The sequence below is a fragment of the Limulus polyphemus genome, unplaced genomic scaffold, assembly GCF_000517525.1.
Source record: "Limulus polyphemus unplaced genomic scaffold, Limulus_polyphemus-2.1.2 Scaffold136, whole genome shotgun sequence".
In the NCBI taxonomy this organism is placed as follows: domain Eukaryota; kingdom Metazoa; phylum Arthropoda; class Merostomata; order Xiphosura; family Limulidae; genus Limulus; species Limulus polyphemus.
The window spans coordinates 78,680-85,010 of NW_013665746.1; the positions used below are offsets into that span (position 1 = coordinate 78,680).

General features: G+C 32.1%; 1 pseudogene; it reads right to left on the minus strand.

Annotated features, from left to right (window-relative positions):
- Positions 1-1,579: 1,579 nt before the first annotated feature.
- The window catches only part of LOC106474078, a 26,292-nt pseudogene continuing 21,540 nt past the window's right edge, over positions 1,580-6,331 (minus strand).

A 6,331-nucleotide genomic window follows, 5' to 3' on the forward strand; every position in this document is an offset into this window, starting at 1 on the left:
ACCGCATGACACATTACTGTATCTTGATCTAGACATTGATGACATGTTGAGATACTCTAGGATCTGATCATCCTAGTAATGTTCTCTCTGGTTCCACGTCGTGGAACACCATGCTTTCTGGACAACTTCTGTTTTCATAACAACATCCACTTATCATGGCGGCCTAGCACCGCTCTCTATAGTTCAATTTCGTAGAACTATGACGTCATCGTATCTACCTCTTCTCCATTTCCTGTGGTCGACACACTTCTATAGTCCTCTGGCAGCGTGCTGCGCGACAGGCGAGTTAACTACTAAAATTATTAATTGTTTTCTTCTAAGCGTGTACCAAGTTTAAATGAACCTGCCCCAAAATTTGAATAATTGAATAATAACACTGAAAAAGGCTTATGCCTTAATGCATCTTATGACAGTTTCAAATAGTATTTTTGCACTGTTTTATGTTTAAAAAACCTAAATTAATTTAATAAAAATCCACCAGTGGGTCAGTGGTCAGTTTATGGACTTGCTACGTTAAAATCCGGAGTTTGATTCCTCATTGTGGACAGAGCGTAGGTAGTCTAATGCGTAGTTTGGCACCAAGATCAGCAGTTTGATAATTATATTTAACCTTATGATTAATAAAGTTTAACTTACCCTTTTCTGTTTATGATTTGAAATGAGAGATAAGTTTGAAATACTCACATCTGAATGAGTTTGGAAGCAACTTGAACTTATTTTGTAATTTTTCTAGTTCGCCCTATTACTAGACGGGGAAAGCAATACTGGGAATTTTTCTCAGAGGTAATTAAGTTTACATCACACTGTATATTATTCGAAAAATTTAAAATATAAAACTTCGAAATAAGAAATCAAAAATTCCTATACGAAAAATAAAGCTGGAACTTGTAAGACCTAAATAATAATTCTAAATTAAAAAAACAAAAACATAATGTCTGACTAGCCAGTGTTATAAACAAAACTAAATTTATCATGTGCCTTGAAATAAAACGTAAAACAGTTTAGCAATAACTAAGACCTGATTAGAAAACTGAATTTTTAAAGTTAAAAGTAATTGAAACAATAAGATTTAGCTCCCTTTTCATATGTATTTAATTATAGATTATTCACTGAAGAAATTATAGACAAAGTATTTTACAGCACAAACCTACATTTCTTAATGTACAACATGTTATAAGTAAAAGAGCATGTTACCTACCTTATACTATAAAAGTAATGAGGACATTTTTATATGATCATTACATCTTGCTATTAGAGTTTGTTTCGTACGTTAAACATTCAACAACCGCATTAATGGGTAGCATGAAGGCATTAATCAGTAAATTAGTAAACTGTTTTGTGTTAACTTCACGTAAATATTACCAGTAGGTAATAACTTTAGTTTCTACTCCATGTATTTTTTTTTCTTTACACATCAGTCTATGGTTCACAGTTTATACAATATTAAGTAGTATATGTTTACTGATTTTTACTGAACCTGAGCCACACACTGTATTAAGACTACGTTTAAATTCCAATAAAAAGTAATTTTATTAAAACTACAAAATTCTCACAACACAGAGATTTAAGAAAATGAAAAAATTGTAATAATTTTTGTTTTATGGAACGGTAAATTTATCACATTGAATTAAAAACGCTGAAAAGTACAAGAGAAGCACAAAATAAAAAATAAAACAATATGCAGTGATTAATATGCACAATTTGGAATCATACAAACATCGAAAATTTCCAAACAATAATATCAAGTAAATAAAATACTATTACATAATCATTTAATTCACTTTTAAATGTATCTTGGTGTTGTAGTATGAATATCATCTTAACACATTAATTTTTATAAGCATCATTCTTGTTGCAAGTTTAACTGCATAATTTGTGCAACAAAAAATGTAATTTTGGAAGAAGCATAAGAAGTCATAGGGCAAGGTGTTACGAACATAAAATTTCGTGCACTTCACCTCCCGAAGCAAGGTCAAATAAAATAACCTGGATCAGTACAACACCAAATACAAAAGCTCCAAAGGTGATCATGATAATAGACAGTATTAGGAACATAAAACTTTTCCACAGACAAAAATCTGGATCATCCTTCAAAACAACCGATATCAGACATAAGCCTGAAATAAGAACAGAAAACAAAATGATATCTTCTAAAAATCTCAATTTTGTTTTACAGTATCATCTAATTCAAGAGATAATCACAAAAGGACACTGAATAAAAACACGCTGATTATTTCCTAGCAGTGGAAATAATTGTGGGCTTAATTATAAACATAATACTTAAAACAGACATTTTAGGTAAATGAAGACAGGAAAACGGATGCAAACCACTGAACACACAAGTTAACTAACAATGAAATATATAAACAAAGAGTACTGCTATGTTACACTTTATTTCTTCATATTCAAAACGTAAGTGGTCAAAATAAAATGGCAAATATTTAGGCCTACCAGAAATTAGTTTTATATGTGCGTGAGGTTGAGTTTTTAAGGAGTTTTACTTGCTAATTCACAGGTTATTTTTCTGGCCTGAAGTTAAATCCAAGTATGAAAAAGATTAAACTCAATTCAAATGGTTGTGAAGCTAACAACTTCACAAATAATGATCAAACTGTAAGCGATATTAATACATTTTTATAGGATGAATAAAGCAATGAAAAAAAAAACAAACGAAAGGATATACACTATTTATAGCAATAAAATTAACGGTTTCGTTTGTTTGCATATCCCTAGTTTTAAATGATAAAATTCTCTTTTTTTTTTGTATAGTCCTGAATTTCGAACAATAAAAACCACGTTTTTAGTTTGTACAACCATAACAATAAAATCAAAAGTTTTATTTTGTAAAAACCCTAATTACAAAGAATATGTTTTGTGTAACCCTTGTTTCGAAAAAATATAACCAAATATTTTAGCTTATATAACTTCAGATTTGAACAAACAAATTCAGTGTTTTAGCTTGTACAACTCTGCAAATAATAATATAAAAAACTGATTATGAACTTTGATATACACATGCCTCTATCCTGTTTATTAAAACTAATTTATTTGCCTAAAAACTCGTAAACTCACCTGGAAAAATAAAGACATTCGCAGAGGCAAGACAACCCAAAAGTTCGATGACCACTCCAATGTTCGGAGTAAAAATAGCTAGAAGGACGGATGAGAAAAACCAGCCGGTACTTATAATGAATCTCCTCCTTTTCTCGCCATAAATGAATTCATCAGCTGGTAGATGTGTCAGTTCAGCATAAAGTCCGTCCAAAGCACCTCTATGGAAAAATACTTTAATCTTTTAACTCTAAATTATCCAAGACAACGAATTTACGTCTTCTACAAACGTATGGAGAAAATGGTGAATATTTTTTTTGAAAATCAAATATATTTAGCAATAACAAGAAAAAAAAATATATATCTATATCTATGTAACATAACACACGTCACATCTCTCATTAGGAATGAAATACTCGACATAAACTTCTCCATTTAAAATCAGTCAAGTACAAGATAAACCCAAGTAGACTGATGGAAGCTTCTCGAATTCAAAATGTGATTACCTTTCTTGTAGCTCATATGTTAATATACAGTTATTGAAGTCCTGACCGGTTCTTTCTGAATTTTTCAGAGAATACATTTATACCACATTCTTTTCTATTAAGTAACAACGTTTCAGTCAGGAGGTTGTCCTCTGAAAATTTTATTTGCAGATATTCTTATTCATATACTAAAGGATCACTTCGAGAATGGAGTGGATTTTTCACAATTACCCTAAGCCTTTGTTTTACTTTATAATAACCATACAATTTTATTTGTTGACAGCATGACGATTTTAGTAATCCAGGCATATTTCTTGGGATGAAAAAGTTAAGTCTAATATAACTGTAAATAATTTTTTGCTTTTTTTTTAGATTCAAATGAATTCACATACAATGTTGAGAAAGTTATCTTCGCGATAATTGGAAGAAAGTAAGAATTATATTAATTAAGCGTTGACCACCAAACGTTCTAATTTGTAGTTACCTTCCACAAAGTGCCAGAGGTGGGTAAGTTGTAATCATTTTTACAACTAGTACTGCAATGCCAATGAGTACCAGTGGATTCTTAGGGTTATATCCTTGCATAATATCCGGGGGTACACTGGTTCCAAAGGTTAGGTAACCAAACGAACCTGCTACACTATAGATAAAGAACAGGATGCCCATGGATAAGATGGTGGCTTTCGTGAAATCCCTCAGGTTTCTGTTCCTCATACAAGAATAGAGGGGCACAACAACTTCGTGCGTCTGGAAAGTGAGAAATAAAGGCTGAATTACACACTACGCCCTCCTAAGCTAAAGTTCTAAGACTTGACAAGATGTGTATATATTACTATAAAGTCGAATTCTTTTCAAAACTTACTACACGCATGAGATAATATAACTTTGTATACTGTTAAAGACATTTAGATATTTGAAATTCACTCATTTGCAGATGCACGTTGCCAACGTTGTGCGAAAACAAAAAAGTATATTATACTAAACTTGAACATAAACTAGAGTTTATTACGAGGCATTTAGATTTATGTAAATAAATTTATGACCCGTATCTCCAGAACGCATCTTTAGAAACTTTCGGTAACATGCAAATTCGCTAATACCACTAAAACAGTTTCACAGTAAAAGTCCAGCATGAAATTAAGGATGAAAATACCAACTCAAGTACTCTTAGAATATTGGACCCCACTGAACTCAAGAAATCAAACTTACTTAGATATCTTGTAGAGAAACTAGCAAAAACTATTATATATTCCTTTTTCAATATTATTTTTACTTATCCTAAAACTATATTTGATTTATGAATTAACAGTACGATAAAAAAACTTACTTTAATGTTCTTAGTGGTTTTATGATACTTCTTAGTTACCCAGGTTCGAGTATTATCCTCTGAAACCAAAGTTCCCTTACATTGCTTATAATTAACGATTTACCACAATAGCTTTGAAAGACACTTTTTTTTTTATGCAGGGTATGGACTTTAAGTACAAAGCCGGAAGGTTTATTTGCAGTTAAGCACAAAGCTACACAATGGGCTGTCTGTGCACTGCCCACCACGAGTATGGAAACCAGGTTTATAGCAACGTTAGTCCGCAGACATGCCGCTCGCTGAGCCACTAGGGGGCAAGCCGGAAGAACGAATGAAAATGAAAAAAAAAAGAACCACTACAGAACAGGCCATGAGTAGCAAATTACATTGTAAAGGACGTATATTAAATAGTACGACACAACACTTAAGATTTTATTTACTAATATAACAAGTGATCAGTGTACTACTGGTATTATACTTAGTGTTTATAAATTAAGGAGTTCTTACTGTTTACAGCGACTTTTACGCAAATTTAATTCACACGCAATTGTATGTTTCACAAGAATAACCATAAAACAATGCGTTACCGCCACAGGATTTCTACATAGCTGTAATATTGTGAAACATCGTAGTACGTCACCTTACCGTCCCCTATCACGATGGGCCAAGCGTGGCCATGTGGTTAGCGTACCGAATTATGGATTTGCGTGTCCAGCGTTCATGTCCCGTGACCACTCAAAACATAAATGAATAAATAAAAAAATCGCGCTCCGGACTTTGAAACTGTGTTCGTCAAATTCCCCTATTCGGCCACATAATAACCTAAACGTTAGTGATGTATGCTGTTGACTTGCTGCCATCCATCTAGTCTATCAACAGAAAATTAGGGGTGGCTAGCTCAGATAACCTTTGAGTAGCTTTGCGCGAACATCTGAAACAAACAAATCACATGATGATATAACTCATAAATATACGAGATTAACTTAAAAATTTCTTTATTTAGGTTTGTTTGTCAACTCATATATTTCAGTAAATAAATACAAGTTTATTTTTCACACTATAATAGTGTATCAAAAAGAAACATACCTGGTATGCAAAGCTGAAAACTGGCACCACACAAAAACATCAACCGCACGTATGGGTCTAAAGGGAGAAAAATAGCCAAATTTTAGTTGTATGATCGTATGTCAAATAATCCTTAATGTATTTCGATCTTAAAAATCAAGGAAAAACAGAACAAAATTTTCTTTATTTAAAACTGGTAAAGTAGCGTTATATTCCCACATGCATTAATTATCTTACATGTAGGCTAGTAACACAAATAATAAGAAAAACGGCAAACAGTGTTATGAATAGTTAAAAACTGAATTTCTGGCTTGACCGAGTCTAAAAAAATCTACAACATATTGTTTGTTTAATAATGGCTGGAGACGGCTTAAATGGGTAATGAAGAAAAACTTTAATAAAAGTTTAACATGACAGCAAATGT